At 41.2% G+C, this 15,658-nt stretch overlaps 1 pseudogene; it reads right to left on the bottom strand.

Moving 5' to 3' along the window:
• Positions 1–227: 227 nt before the first annotated feature.
• On the bottom strand, positions 228–1,748 carry LOC102499045 (homeobox and leucine zipper protein Homez-like; annotated as a pseudogene).
• Between the last annotated feature and the right edge of the window lie 13,910 nt (positions 1,749–15,658).

The following is a 15,658-nucleotide window of genomic DNA, read 5'->3' as shown; positions in this document are numbered from 1 at the left end:
CAAAGTAGAAGCAAAGAGTTTTTGTACAAAAAACTATGTTTTGTACCCAAACTATATTTTGTACAAAAAAATTGTACAAAAAAAAAATCCTTCAAAGGGTTTTTTCTCTCTTCTCTTTTACTTTCTTTCTTTTTAATTAGAAAACTGTGGTTTCCTTTTTGAAATAGTTACTAAGTTGGTTCATCTTTTAGTAACAGACCTTCCCTCCCTTGGCTTCCCATTCAGTCTTAAATGATCTCATCATCATCATCATCATCATCACCTTCCTCTTCCTCCTCTTCTTCCACATCTTCTGACAATTCTTCCTTCTCTTCTTCCTCTTCTTCATCTAGACAAACTACCACCTCAGCTGACTCTGGTAATCAAGAATCAAACCAATCCCATACCTTCTGGGTGTTAAGCCTTGATGCCTGACTCAGTTGAGGGATATCAGCTTCTGTAGCTGTTGGTGGGCTGCCCAGTACCTCTCCAGTGGTCATATATTCCATGGAAGTGGAGGAATTGATAGAGTTGGTGTTTCAATCTGTTCATTCAAGGAGCAGGTTGATAGTGGCAGTGTGGGGATTGCTAGGTCTTAGAAACTAGGGGCACCAGGCATTGCGTTGTCCTGATATCATTTTAGTTGTATAGGCTTCAAGGCATAGCCTGTGTTACCAAACCACTGAATGATCTCAGGCCGAGGTAAGCCTGTAATCTGTCCTAATTTATGGTAATCCTCATACCATGCCCATTTGCATTGTAAAAATAATGAGGACTTGAGCATAACCTGCTGTTTTGGTTTTGTGCTTGGTCTTTTGTTGACGTTGCATATCTGGGGAATGGTATTCTGTGGAGCCAACCCTACTGGGTTCTGAGTTATGCCATAGCCCTTGGGGTCAAGTTGGCTCCAGACATGGGGTCAGTGCCTATTCACTTGGTGACAGTGACTGTGGGGTACAGCCCAGTGGCTGACAGGTTTAGAGGTGGCTGTAGTTCTATTAGTCAGTACCTGGAAAGCAGAAGAGGTACAGGAGGAGGAGGGAGTCACACTGGATGCTGACTCTTCCTTACTGATAGAACTACTGATGAGTAATGAAGTTGGTGGGGGCTTATCTGGAGCACACAGCTGGTGGATGCTGTAGAGTGGTTCCAAGATGCAGTACCTATGCCATGTGACTGACTGGTCAGGACCCCTGACTGCCTGATCTTTAGAGAAGGTACTGCTTTGAAGATGCTGCCAAAAATCTTGGTGGGGGAATGCTCCACTGCCAGGCATCATCAGTCTCCTTTGCTTTCTGACTCAGGGGCAGTGGTGGCTTCTGAGAGGGCTTTTCAATCCTTTCATCTGAGTGGGCTCACAGAGCCAAAGGACCTATTCCAAGAACAACTTGTTCTGGAGGTGGCATTGGAGAAGGAGGCACCTCCTCTGGGGGTCATCCTGCATAATGAGTAAAAGAGAAGGGATTTGAAATGGAGTTGTCCTGTGGGAGACCACACTGGCTCGAGTCTCTTTTATTTCTTCAGATGACCAGCTAATACCACAGTGGAGACACTGGGCCATGAACCGAGTCTTGACTTTCTTCATCTGCAGCCCAAATCATAGGCAGAGAAGTGCAATGTCTGCTAGGCTGGGATAGGGAAGGTAGCTGAAGGTTTGTAGCCTGGGCTGCTTGGGTCCATACAAGCCATAGCTCCTTAGAGATTGGAGGGAGGCAGATGAGTCTTGCTGGAGAGCAATTAAGACTGCTGGCCTCTTTATTAAGAAGCATGGTACTAGGGGCCAGCAGTTAGTGTAATAGCTATGTCGCTGGATTCCCATGTAGCCGACCACGGTTCGAGTCCTGGACCTGGTGTCTTAAACTCACACCGGGCGCGTGTGCGTGCATGCCCAAGATCCCGAGAGGAGAATGGAGGAGAATGGATTGTGCCCTATAGCAAAAACCTCTCCAAAAAATAAAAAAAATAAAAAAAGGAAGCATGGTACTTTCTGATTTGTGTCCTTCAGAGATAACATGATCTGGCTTGGGTGGCTGCTACCAGCCTGACACCAGTCCTGCTCCAGCAAGTTCCAAATAGTTTTCATTGTGTCACATCTTGCTTAACCTGTAAAAAAAAAAAAAAAGAAACCAGGAAAGATGACAGAAAAGTGTGAAAGAATAGAAGAGCAGAACTGATTACATGTGTCTGGTTTCAGATACCCTTAGGACAGGATGGACCTGAGCATCTTCTGAGTTCGTAGGCAAAAAAGTGGACTCTGGTGCTGTTCTCCACAGGATTCCAGGCTGTCGTCAGCCCATCGTGGGGTGGCTTGCTCAGTTGTTGTCCACTTTGGGAGTTGTCATGATGTATGAATTAATGGCCAGAGGCCTGGGCTCCAGGAGCCAGCTGTTCACTGCTCCTCCTGGAGAGGATCCGATTCTCCATCCATCAGCACACTTCACCACCACCATCTCGATAATCCAGAGCCTGTATGACAGATGGTTATGTGGCATAATTGTTTTGGTTCAGGAGGAGCTTTCTTAGCTCTCAACGTAAGTTAGCTTTTTAGCTGAATCTTTCTCTATTATTGTGATATAATGTGAAATACATACATAGGCCCAGCCATGGTGGTGCAGCAGGTAGGGTGCTGCTCTGTGATGCTGGAGCCATGTGGAAGACTGTGGTTCAGGCCACAGCTTGGCCTGAGACGTGCCAGGAATGTGCACACCTGTAAACCTGGCAGGCTGGAAGTCTGGGGGCAGGGATCCCAGTGTGATGAGTCTGGAAGTTCTCTCTCTTTCTCGCATAAAAGAATAAACTTAAAAAAGAAATATACTTGGTATTTGTCCCTGGTTCTTGGCATAGAGCTCCTAAACCATTTGTAATTTTTTCAGTGATAGGAACATATTTTGTTATTCCTGATAAATTTTTTCTACTTGAATATATGCTGACAAGATGACTCTTGATGGGTACCTAAATCATTTCAGGATGGGGACTGGGGGCCAGAGGAACCCATCATGTGATTAGAGGGTTAACTATCAGTTCCACCCCACTACCCTCACATCCAGGGAGGGGCAAGGGGCTGGAGTGCGAGTTGACCAACAGTTATTAATGATTTAATCAACCATGGTTACTAAAGGAGTTTCCATAAAAGCTCTGAACAATGGAGTTCAAAGATCTTCTGGAACTAGTGAACAAGGAGGCACTAGAAAGATGTTCTTGGAAAGGACTGGAAGCTCTCCACATGCTCCCTTTTCCCTGTACCTTGCCAAATGCATCTTTCATTTGCTGATCCTGAGTTATGTCCTTTATACAATTAATTAATGAATAAAACTGGAAAATGTAAGTAAAGTGCTTCCTTGAGTTTTATGAGCTGTCCTGGCAGATTACTGGATCTGAGGAAAGGCTCATGGGATTTCCAACCAGTTGGTCAGAAGTACTTGTGGTCTGGACTGGGGATTGGCATCTGAAGTGGGGCAGTTTTATGAGACTGAGCTCTTAACCTGTGGGGTCTGCACGAACTCCATCTAGTTAGTGTCAGAATTGAATTGAATTGTAGGACATCTGCTGGTGTCTGGAGAGTTGGACAACTGGTTAGATGGGAAAAACAAAACAAAACAAAACAAAACAAAAACAAAAACACGTGTGTTTGGTTTCAGAAGCACTGAGGGTATAAAGATCATAGCAGCTGACAGTCTACATACTTGGGCAAGTATATAGACATGACCTAATGAATTTCATGTGTACCAAATAGTATAAATCACTTAGGAAGTTTCACTACGGTAGTACACAAGCATCATGTTTATAGCATCCTGATTAAATGTAAATGCATAGAAAGGAAGTGAGGGTCTTCTCATGGTTTGTCCCCTAAGTTCTCTTTTAAAAATAATTATTGAGGGACCAGCAGTTAGCATAATGGCTATGTTGCTGGACTCCCATGTAGTCGACCACATTTCGAGTCCCGGACCCGGTGGCTTAAAACTCACGCCAGGCACCTTTGCGTGTGTGCCCAAGATCCCGAGAGGAGAATGGAGGAGAAGGGACTGCGGCGTGGCCATCCCCCCTGGGGAGTGATTTCTCGCTTTCTGTCTCTCTGTCTCTCTCTGTCTGTCTGGTGAGCGCACGCGCCCTATAGCAAAAACCTCTCCAAAAAAACCAAATTATTGATTTAATTTTATTGATAATTACTATTATTGTTTTTTAAAGGAATTATTTTATTTAGATTGATTTATTTATTTAAATTTGAACAGAGAAGGAGGGAGAGAGGGAGGGAGGGAGGAAGGGAAGGAGGGAGGGAGGGAGGGAGGGAGGGGGGGCTTTAACAAGACCCCCCCGGTGGCCCCCTTTTTTTTTTTTTTTTTTTTTTTTTAATTTGCTACAGTGCACACATGCTCACCAGGGCCAGGGTGGGGAGAGTGAGAAAGAAAACCACCAGGTCTGAGACTCAAGCCACAGCCAGCCATGTGGGAACCCAGAGTCTTTAACCACCATGCCACCTGCTGGCCCCTCCGCTAAGTTCTTCTTTGTCCCTGTCATGCTGTCTTGCATCCCCCAAATTACAGTCTCCTAATTATCTGGCCAATTCAGGCATTTTTAGATGCAAAGAATAAAACTTTTTCTAAAATGACTGAAGTTTTTAAAGACTGAGGGATTCATTTAAAAATATAATAGGGAATTTGAAGGCAATGCACAAGTAGGAAATGAAGCTTGGCCTGTTCTTACAGGACTGGAACTTGGAGACACTGAGCCAGAGCACAAGCTCTCTCTTGCCTTTTCTCTTCAGCGTTATATTTGGTGTCTGCTTTTCTTGGAACATCTGTAGACTCTCTCTGCTACTGGCATGGCCTATCATGAGCATTTTCAAATGACAGCTTCAGCTTCCACATTTCCTCTATTATATAGTTTGGTGCTAGCAGCCAACTGACTTGGCCTCTGTGTATCAGTCACTCTTCTTAGTTTAAGGAACAGAAACCACCATGGCTAATTTCAGCCAAGATCCTGTTGCAGAGCTGGTTGTGTGAGGACAGCTCTCCTGTTGGATATTAGGCACCATAGCTTGTGTCATTAACATGGGGGCACTGCACTCTGACTGCTTCTGCTGCTGCCCACTTCAGTCCTGAAATACGGCTCTGTAGCCTCCCTATAACTTCATCACTGGGCTCCAATTCAAAGTCTAGGGCAGATATTTCTGAATGAGCCAGCCCAGGTCTTGGGTCAATTTCTTGGCTGTAAGGGTGGCTAGGAAAGCAATTTTAGGCATTTTTGAAGGTTCTGTAGTAGAAAGAGAGATCTGCTTCTCACCAAGTCTCATAAGGTGAGAAAATGTTCAAACCCTTGAAGGAGATTTAGATTCTGGGCAGCCAAAAAGAACACCTATTCCCCACCCCCCACTTCCCGCCGGCTTCTCTTCTCCCCAAAAAGCAAATGGTTACAACACCGCTCAATGACTTATTCCTCCCGCTTGAGTGAAAATGAAGTCTATTTTGAATCAGATAACAATCTGTAGGCCAATTGACTATGACCAGTGAGGCAAGGTTTTTTATACATAGAGCTGAGTTTTTCATAGGTGTGGGTAAGTAAAATATTCTCTAGGAAAGGGGAGTACGAAATCATGAGATAATCCTGATTATCACTTTCTGATGCTGTTCATTTTTGTATCCTGATGTGACAGATACCTTACGGTTCTTTTTGTGACTTGCATCCTGCACTGCCTGTCCCAGATGACTTGCTAATTTGCTATTGGCTGCATTAATACATTCATAAGTTTGTTTAGCTTTTCTAGAACTGCAGTGGTTACTCTATCTGTGGTGATTACTAAGATTGCATAGGAGGACTGCAGAGCTTACTAGAACTACAGGGGTTACTAGGACTGCAGTGATTACTTGTGGGGGTTCAGTAGTTCCATGGCTCAGACCTTACTGAAAAGGCCCAATTCCTTTTTTCTCTTTAGATCATGAACAATTTTGAGCCTACTCTTCAGCTGAACACTTGAAATGATAGGTCCTAATATTCACCAGTCTATACCTAATGAAACACCCCTATGAGACTACTGGACAACATTCTGGCAGAAACAGTCTTTGAGAACACCTACCTATGTATTGCTGGGATAGGTGAAGTATGAAAATGGAAAATGTCTTTGGAAAGTTAAAATACCACTAAGTAATAATTTATTATGATTGCTTTTACCTCCAAACAGTACATACAGGTTGTCTAGTAGATGCCAGGCTCTTGTGCCAAACATCACTGAAGTTAGTTTTTCTTTTTTTATTTTCAGGAGCAAAACTCATGGTAAATTAAAGTCTCTCTCAGTTGGAAGTAAATAAATAACCAATAAAAGTCAGTTATATGCAGCCATAGTCAAAGCCATATATAGCTTTGTGTTTCTATATTTTAGTAATGTGAATATTTTCACATTATAAATACAAGGAGACTAGATATTGAAATTAAAGTTGTAGCCTGAGAGTTTTTAAGTTTTTAAAATGTAATAAAGAATTCTGAGACTCTTTCCAGAATTTTCTTTAGGGGTCTAAATTTTAACAACCATAACTCCATAATTGCATATTTGTTCCAAATTAGCTGAATAGTGCTAGGAACAACAAATTTTTTTTTTTTTTAAGTTTTTGCTATAAGGCATGGGCGCTTGTTCTCCTCTTGGGATTTTGGACATGCATGCTCACACACCCAGTGTGTTTTTCAAGCTGAGTCAGGGTCTCAAACTACATAGTCAGCCATGTGGGATCCAGGTGTCTTAAACGCCTCATCACTTGGCTACCCCACAACAATGATCTTTACCAATTACTGGCATTGAGCTGTGGAAGAGGAAAAAGAAAGTTCATAAGAAATGCTAAAGTTGATGGGTAAGAAAAGTAGTCTACGAGAAGCAAAACACAAGCAAGAATGGATGTTATGTGAAAACCCCACCACACCAAGAGGCAAAAATCATAGAAAGATTTTCTCAATTATGTTTGGTCATATATCAAAAGGATGGGGCTGGTATATTAAATATGGTGAAAATATTTGATCTTTGGAAGGAAATGGAGAAGTTTCAACATGGGCCAATAAAGAGTATCAATGATTTACTTCATTGTCACCTATTCTACTAATTCACATTATCATCCAGGTCCACAACTAATCTCTCATTCTAAAGGTCTGTGGCATCCCACAAAGATGCTTTAGTTGTATTTGAAAAGTAGTGACACAACAATGTCACAGAGCTGATTGCGGGGGCAGTTTTGTTTGACAACATGATTGTATGTGTTTGGTATCAAAATAAGTCCTGTTCTTTTGTATCATTTTAAAACACAATGACATGTGACATAACAATTTTTTTTTTTAAGACAAATCACAAAAAAATAACCTCTTTAGTTTTTAGGGTGACTGAGTTTCCTTTAAAAGGGCTAATACATGTACGAAACAGGCATGGCTGTAACTTGGAAATGCAGGTGGCAGAACTGACTATGGGAATAAGACCATCCTATCTTGTTTGACCAAAGTTCTGACAGATAAAGCCCTTATTATGTTAGAAAGTTTCAAATAAATCTGACTTATCATCCAACTGAATTTTATAAAGCAAGGATCATCTAAGTTTCTCTAGTGAATACTTTCCACGTTAGGGGTCCTATGGTCTTCACCACAACTACCCAACTCTGCCCATTAGATCTCAAAAGCATCCATGGAAATGAATAAGTGTGACTGTGTTCTTCTAAAATTTTGTGTAAAAGTGAAGAGAAGAGATAAGTACTTATGTTACCAAATTAAGGGAAAATGATGAGGTAAATAATACCATAGAAAATGGTGAAATACTGGGACCAGCAGTTAGCGTAATGGTTATGTCGCTGGACTCCCACGTAGTCGATCATGGTTTGCGTCTTGGACCCGGTGGCTTAAAACTCACACCGGGCGCTTGTGCGTGCGTGCCCAAGATCCCGAGAGGAGAATGGAGGAGAAGGGATTGCAGCGTGGCCATCCCCCCTGGGGGGTGATTTCTCGCTTTCTGTCTCTCTGTCTCTCTCTGTCTTTCTGAAGAGTGCATTAACCCTACAGCAAAAACCTCTCCAAAAAAAAAAAAAAAAAAGAAAAAGAAAAAGAGAATGGTGAAATACTGAATCTGTAATCTCTGACCGGTCTTATGTATGTTTCACATTCTTGACACGATAAACAGGGTATTGATACCTAGTGGGGAAGGGATGTGAAAGGTTAGGCCGTATGTTTCTGGACACCAAGAGTTGAATTCATCAATTTTGTGTCACAAACATTATCCTTTTGATTTTTTTGCAGCCTTTTAAAAGAGTCAGAACTATTTCTAGGTGTATGGGCTGTATGAACACAGTGGGTCAGAGTTGGCCCATGGGCTGTGATTTGCCAACGCTGCTTTGAAGTGTCCTTGCTTTTTCCATCTCTTCTAGCTTCCAAACTAATTAGGATTAAATACATTTTCATGAGGCACGACTCATCCTCTGTTGAATCACAACTTTGTGATTCAAAATATTATGCATGATTTAAAATATTGGGTCGTCGGAAAAGCCATGAGATATTTTTTGCATAGAAAAATGAAGAAAAGTACATCAGGACTTTTCTGACAACCTTATGTTCTGACCTTTCACACCCCTTCCCCACTTAGGTATCAACATCCTGTTTATCGTGTCGAGAATGTGAAATACAGATAAGACTGGTTAGAGATCACAGATTCAGTGTTTCTCCACTTTCTTCTGTATTATTTACTTCATCTTTTTTTCCTTAATTTTGTAACATAATTCTTAATCTCTTCCCTTCCCGTTTCCCTTCAAATCGAATTTCTATGTGACATATATAATCTTCTTTGGAAAAAAATATTTGTTGTGACTCAAACAGTCCCTCTGTTCACTCTTGATTTCTTACCCTTGAAATGAGCGAACACACATTTTAGTTCCAGATGAATGAGAGGGAAAAAAAAAAGTAAATGAAGCTGAACATCAGCCAAAACGCAGGCTTTGCATAAGATGCCCAACTAATTTCCCTTAGCTTTGTTTGCTCTATTAATTTTCTGCTAGTTGCTTATTTTTTCCCAAATCTTACACATCCTGTACATGCAAAAGCATGAGCAGTGAAAGCCCATCTTTGAATTAGATAAGCATAAAGAATTCAACCACTCTCACCATCACCATAAAAAATTTTTTTAATTCTATTGGACTAATAGTGAGGGTGTGTGCACATGCTTTTCCATAGACAGTGCTAAGTAGGCTACCGAATAGTAAAAGCCTGTACAATACAGTATATACTCTCAGAGAATTTGTAATTAAAAGAATACTCCAAGATCCATTTAAATAAAAAAAAAAGAACAATGAATATGCCTGGTCGAGTGTAGACATTGCTGGACAAGAATATTCCAGCTAGTTCCTTTATTTTCCTCTGTCTAGGCCTGCATCACTGGAAATGTCTTTGCCTCTCTGAAGTCCTTCCTAACTGTGTAGTTCGCTGAAGGACTTCTCACACATGCTCCCGGCTGTAGTTCCATCTTAACACCACGAAGGTTGTTTTGTTACAGCTTGTTGACCACGTTGAGATCACATCACTGAAGACTGCCATAAGCCTGAATTCGCTGTGAGGACAGTGCCCCCAGTCTGGGGGTACCTGGCTGTTTCTATCTGAGAATCCTGAATATCATCTTACTGGTGTGTGTGAAATATCTTTTACTCCATTTTTAGCTTTGCTGCAAAACAATTCCATATCCATCTAAGTATCTTTTTTATTTAGAGATTTTTGCTATAGCGTGTGTGTGCTTGCCAAAGGGACAGAGACAGAGAGACAGAAAGCAAGAAATCATCCCCCAGGGGATGGCCACGCCACAATCTCTTCTCTTCCATTTTCCTCTTGGGATTTTGGGCACACATGCCCAGTGTGAGTTTTAAGCTGCCAGGTCCAGGACTTGAACTATGGTTGACTATGTGGGAATCTAGCGATGTAACCATTATGCCATTTGATGGTCTCAAACCATGGTTTTTTTTATCAAATAGATAATATATTTCTTTCATTTCTATTTAATGTATATTGCAGTCCAGTCTGCATATAAGGATTCAGGAGTTGAATATTTGAATATTTGAGTCAGACCCTTCCTTCAGTAAGAACCCTATGACCTTGAACTAAAGGTACACGCCTCAACTGTTCCTCTTTTAGCAAGGGTTAGTTTTCCTAAGCTTTCTCAAACATTTATTTACCTAGTTCTTGGACCAGGCAAATCCTTTGAGCCTCACTAAAATGCTCAATGACCACACACAGCTTATCTTTCTATTCTGAGGTCTCTACAAACAAACATAATAGCCACAGTAAATCATACAAATGGCAAAAGTTGTAGATAAGTTTCAGTGAGAATAATCAATTATTTATGAGTTGTCAGAGGAAGAGTCTATTAGAATCAAGGATTTGAGGGACCAGCAGTTAGCATAAGGGCTATGTCGCTGGACTCCCATGTAGTCAACTGCAGTTCAAGTCCCTGATCTAGTGGCTTAAACTCACGTCAGGCGTGTGTGCGTGCGTGCCCAAGATCCTGAGAGGAGAATGGAGAAGGGATTGCGGTTTGGCCATCTCCCCTGGGGGGTGATTTCTCGCTTTCTATCTCCCTGTCTCTCTCTGTCTGTCTGGCGAGCGCACGCGCCCTATAGCAAAAACCTCTCCAAAAAAAAAAAAGAATCAAGGATTTGAACTCAATTTTGACAAGTAGAATATGGATAGTCAATGTCTTTCTCAAGGTCTGAGCTCGTTTATATGGATATGTTATCAGAGATAGACAATATAATAGGTGTTTTTAAAGAATAAAGTAAATGAATTAACAAACATTTAGGAGAAGTAATCAATGGGTGGGGTCCAGCAGGTGGTATAGTGGTTAAGGCACTGAACTCTCATATGGTCAACTGCAGTTTGAGTCTCAGATCCGGCGACTTGAAACTTACACTGGGCATGTATGTGTGCATGTTCAAAATCCTGAGAGGAGAATGGAGGAGAAAAGATTGTGGTGTGGCCGTCCCACCTGGGGGAGGCAGGGAGGGCGATTTCTCACTTCCTGTCGCTCTGTCTCTCTGACGAGCATACCTTCCCTACAGTAAAAAGTACTCAAAAAAATAAAATAAAATAAAAGTAATCCATGGGAAAAGGCACCCCTTAAATGTTAGTGGATGCATTTTTAGCTACGTATTGGAATGCATACTATGCCATGTTTCCTTGACATCTGTACAAGGTATAAATGAATTTGTGTGTGTAGGAATGGCTTTATGGAAGGGATAAGGTTTCAGAAGTTCTGAGTGCTTCCCTGAAGACTTAAGAAACTCTGACTAATTAATTTCACAAGATTTGTAGGATAAACTTTCTCAGAATACCACACCAGTGAATCCCAGGGTGAAAGGTTTTTCGTATTTCCTGAATAGCTTTCCATTAAATAGACTTTTTATCTGAAGAGGAGCATTCCTAGCATTCACAGACAGGCTTCAGAGGGTAAGCCACGCAAAATGACAAGAAAAGGAGGAGGCGCACAGCTTGTCGAATTCTCCGGTTCTTATTTCGAGTCCTGTTTGCATTGTGCCAACGACAGTGACAGGAAGATGATTAAATGTGACATAGGAAGAATTAATTACTAAGATTGATTACTGTTAATTCATTGTGAAGTTACATTAGCTTATTTTAATTTTTTAACTAATAATTGCCAGAGGGTGAGTGTACATACCTGAGAAAGTCACAGATGGGGAGAGGGAGAAAGCACCCTTCAGTAGGTCCTGGTAGTGATGCAGTCCCTCCTTTTCCATTTCTCCATCCTGTCGGAATTTGGGGCACACATGTATGTGGTATACTCTTCAAGCTGCCTGGACTAGGATTCAAACTGAAGTTGGCTACATGGGATCTAGCTCCCTTAGCCACTAGGTTATAAGGCCAGTCCTGTAGTAGCTCTTAAGAAGGCTTAACTCAAATTCCTTTTTCTCTTGATGAATAAACAGCAGTACAATATACTCATTATAGATTGTATCTTCCCCTCTCCCACTCCAAATTTAGATATCGAAGCTCTGACCCTAGTGTACTGGCGTTTAAAGATGGGGCCTTTGGGGATAATTGATTTCAGATGTGGTCATGAAGTTGAGGTCCTCATAACAGGATTAGTGCCTTTCTAAGAAAAGAAATAAATACCAGAGTATTCTCTTTCTCCCTCCCTCTCTCATCAGTGTGAGACTACAGTGAGAAGGTGGTTGTCTACAAGCCAGAAGAGGGTCCTCAGCACTGTCTGAAACTTGCAGCTCCTTGATTTTGGACTTCCCAGTCTCCAGAACTATGAGAAAATAAATGGCTGTTGCCTACACCACCCAGTCTACGGTATTTGTAGCAGCCTGAGCTAAGAGGGTGCTCATCAGCTCAGCACTCACAATTTTCTAGGGGCCCCTGGAGCGAGTCCTAGCAGACTGATGTCTCATATCATATTGTATCATTCTGCCTTTTCCCTCTACTCTGGCGTTTTCATCACAGTGAGGCCAGAAGAAGGGAATTTTGTTATCACATTTTCAAACAGTTCAGTCATAGAGATACTTAAGGAAAGTTTGAAATAAAATCTGATGATAGGCCTATAAATTTGTTTTCCTCAAGTTTTCTACAAGAGTCCATGGAGAATAGTTAAAATAATTCAAGATTTAGAGTCACAATGCTAATCCTAGAGGCTCAGCTTGGCACTTAGTAGCTGCCAAGTTACTGTTCTCTATGAGGATAAGTTTTGTCACATGTGATCTAGGGATAATGACAGAACAATTGTGAGGTTTTGGTAAGATTGTGTTTTTTGAGAAATTGTGAGTTTTCATTCTTATACTCTCAACACCTGTAACAGTGTCTAGCACATAGGAGATTCTCAGGTAACATTTGTTTATTTTTTAAAATTTTGCCATAGGACACATACACAGTGGAGGGGAGAAGTTGGAGAATGAGAGAGAAAATGTCCCCCAGGGGGTATGGTCATGTTGTAATCTCTTCTCTTCAATTTCTCCCTCCTTTGGGGATTTTGGGCACACATACACACATCCTTGGTGTATTTCGCAAGTCACCAAGTCTGGGACTTGAACTGTGTTTTTGATCATGTAGAATCCAGCTGTCTTAACCACCATGATACTGGTTGACCCGTCAGTTAATTGTTGTTAATATACAAATTAGTAAGTTTAAAAGTGAAAGTGACTTACACTAAATTAGTACCTATATTAGTCAGGGTTTTTCCAGAAAACAGAATCACTAGGTTGTAGAAATAGGTATGTGGTCCTGTAGATGTTAGCCAGAAAGAAAATGAGAGAGAGAGAGAGAGAGAGAGAGAGAAAGAAAGAGAGATTGATTTTAGAGAACTGACGCACTTGACTATGGACTGGCAAGTCCAAACTCTGCCGAGTAGGCTGTGGGCTGGAGACCAAGGAAACAGCTGGAATTGCAGTGAGAGTCTGAATGCTGTCCTGCTGTGAACGGTCCTCTTTTGCCAGGAGGAGATCAATCTTTTTTTCTAGTCAGGCCCTCAGCTGGTTGAATGAGACCCGCTGTGATATGGACAGTAATCACCTTTACTTCTTTCTTTTCTTTTTCTTTTTTAGTATTTTTGCCTTAGAGCATGTGTACTCGCCGGAGAGAGACAGAGAGACAGTTGAAAGGGAATGTGAAAAATCTGCCCCACCCTCCAATGGCCACGCTACAATCCCTTCTCTTTCATTCTCCTCTCAAGATTTTGGGCATGCACAAGCATGCGCCAGGTGTGAGTTTCAAGCCACTGTGTTTGGGACTCAAAACGTGGTTAGTCATGTTGGAGTCTAGCACTTTAACCACCACACCACCTGCTGTCCTCGAGTGATTTGATTCACTGCAGTCCATTGACCTAAATGTAAATCTCATCCCAAAATATCCTCTAGAAATGTCTAGAATAACATCTGACTAATTATCTGGGTGCTGTGGCCTAGGCAAATTGACCCATACAATTGATCATCACAGTGCTCAACAATGGATTATTATTGAGTCATGTGCTAGCAAAGCATAAATCCAGACTCAATTTATTATCAGTAAATAATTTACTGTAGATGCAGAAAGTGAAATAAAAGTAGAGCATTTCATAGTTGAGGCTCAAACGTCCTGTTTCTATTTATTATTTATTTAAATTGATTTATTTGTCCCATGAGACACAGAGGAAGAGAGAGAGAGAGAGAGAGAGAGGGAGAGAGACCCACAATAGTCTTCAGGTTGAGATCCACTCCCAGCTTTACTGGCCCCAATCATGGACACATGTGTATGCCTGGTGTGCGCAGGGAGCTCCCGCGATACAAACTCAGAACGTCTCCTGGGTGTCCAGTTGTGTTACCAGAGCACCACCACCAGGTCCAGGTATCGTCTGGCCACTTACTGATTATTTTTCCTCAGCAATGAAAATATGCAGCTGAGCTATATGTGGGAATTTGCTTGCTTTCTTGCTGGAGGTAAAAATTTTTCTGTCTTCCTAGGCCACCCCATCCCCTTAACTACTTTTTATTTAAAATAAGATAAAAATTGTGGAATCCATGACTATTGGTATGGCTAGAATTAGAAATAAGCTTACCTCTTGTGTTGCCATCCGTCCTGCTCTTTAGACTTTTTATTTTGAAAAGTTTATTTATCTTTTCTATGAAAGAGAGATGGGGAGTGAGATATAGGAATACCCAAAGGAGTCTTGCCACACTGGGATCCTCCCCCAAGCCCAGGATAACCAGGATAACCATGTGCCTGATGTGTACAGGAAGATCTTGAATCATGAACCCAGTCTCTTCTTACATGGCTTCAGCATCACAGAGCGTTTTAATACTGCTATGCCACAGTGGCTGGTTACGTTAGGGTCTTTTTGATGCAAGAAACAGGAGCCCACTCGTAGTCAGTTATATGAAAAACATAAATAAAGGACTCAAAACACTCTCCTAGGAAGCTGAGGACAAATGATCTTAGCCAGCTTGCTTGAGAGCTAGGAAACGTTCATGAATAGAAACTACTTTCTCTGTCTCTCAAGCATTGCCTGGTACTAGTTTCCAAAGGCTGTTGTAACAAAGCACTACAGGTTTGGTGGCTTGAAAATGTACCGACCATTTTATCGTTACAAAACCTCTCTCTTTATCTCTAGTAATATTTATTGTCTTAACATCTAGTTTGTTTGATATTCACAAATCCAGGTTATCCTTCAGGGGTTACTGCTTGCATAGTATATATAGTTTTTTTCATTTTTACTTTCAACCTATTTGTATCTTTGAATAGAACATGTATTTCTTATAGCTGTTTTTTTTCCTTTAAATTTATTTATTTTTTTACATTAATTCACTATACATCATTACAGCATACAAATGAATTTTCCATCCAAAATACACTGTATATTGGCTCAATCAAGCACATCAACATACATGTTATCAGCAAATAATTTTCCATTTCTTATGTCTTGTATACTCTGTTTTTTTGTTTTGCCATCCTTGATTCCCTATCCCTCACCCTCTGCCATGTTCCAGCCTCCTCACACATTGTCTCTGGTATCCATGGTTGCTTTCTATTCCTTTCCCCCCCATTTAATTGATTTGCTAATGAACTTAATTAGTCTAAATATTTCCAATAGCTAGCACAGCTATACATGAACCCAAGTCTGACTTAAGGCATAAACCTCAGTGAGCAGAATGAACATACTATAAAGTAGTACCTAGGTGGAGCTATATAGCTTACA

The sequence above is a fragment of the Tupaia chinensis genome, unplaced genomic scaffold (assembly GCF_000334495.1).
Source record: "Tupaia chinensis unplaced genomic scaffold, TupChi_1.0 Scaffold000354_1, whole genome shotgun sequence".
Classification (NCBI taxonomy): domain Eukaryota; kingdom Metazoa; phylum Chordata; class Mammalia; order Scandentia; family Tupaiidae; genus Tupaia; species Tupaia belangeri.
The sequence above is the reverse complement of the archived record's forward strand: the minus strand, read 5'-3'. Positions and strand labels throughout refer to the sequence as shown.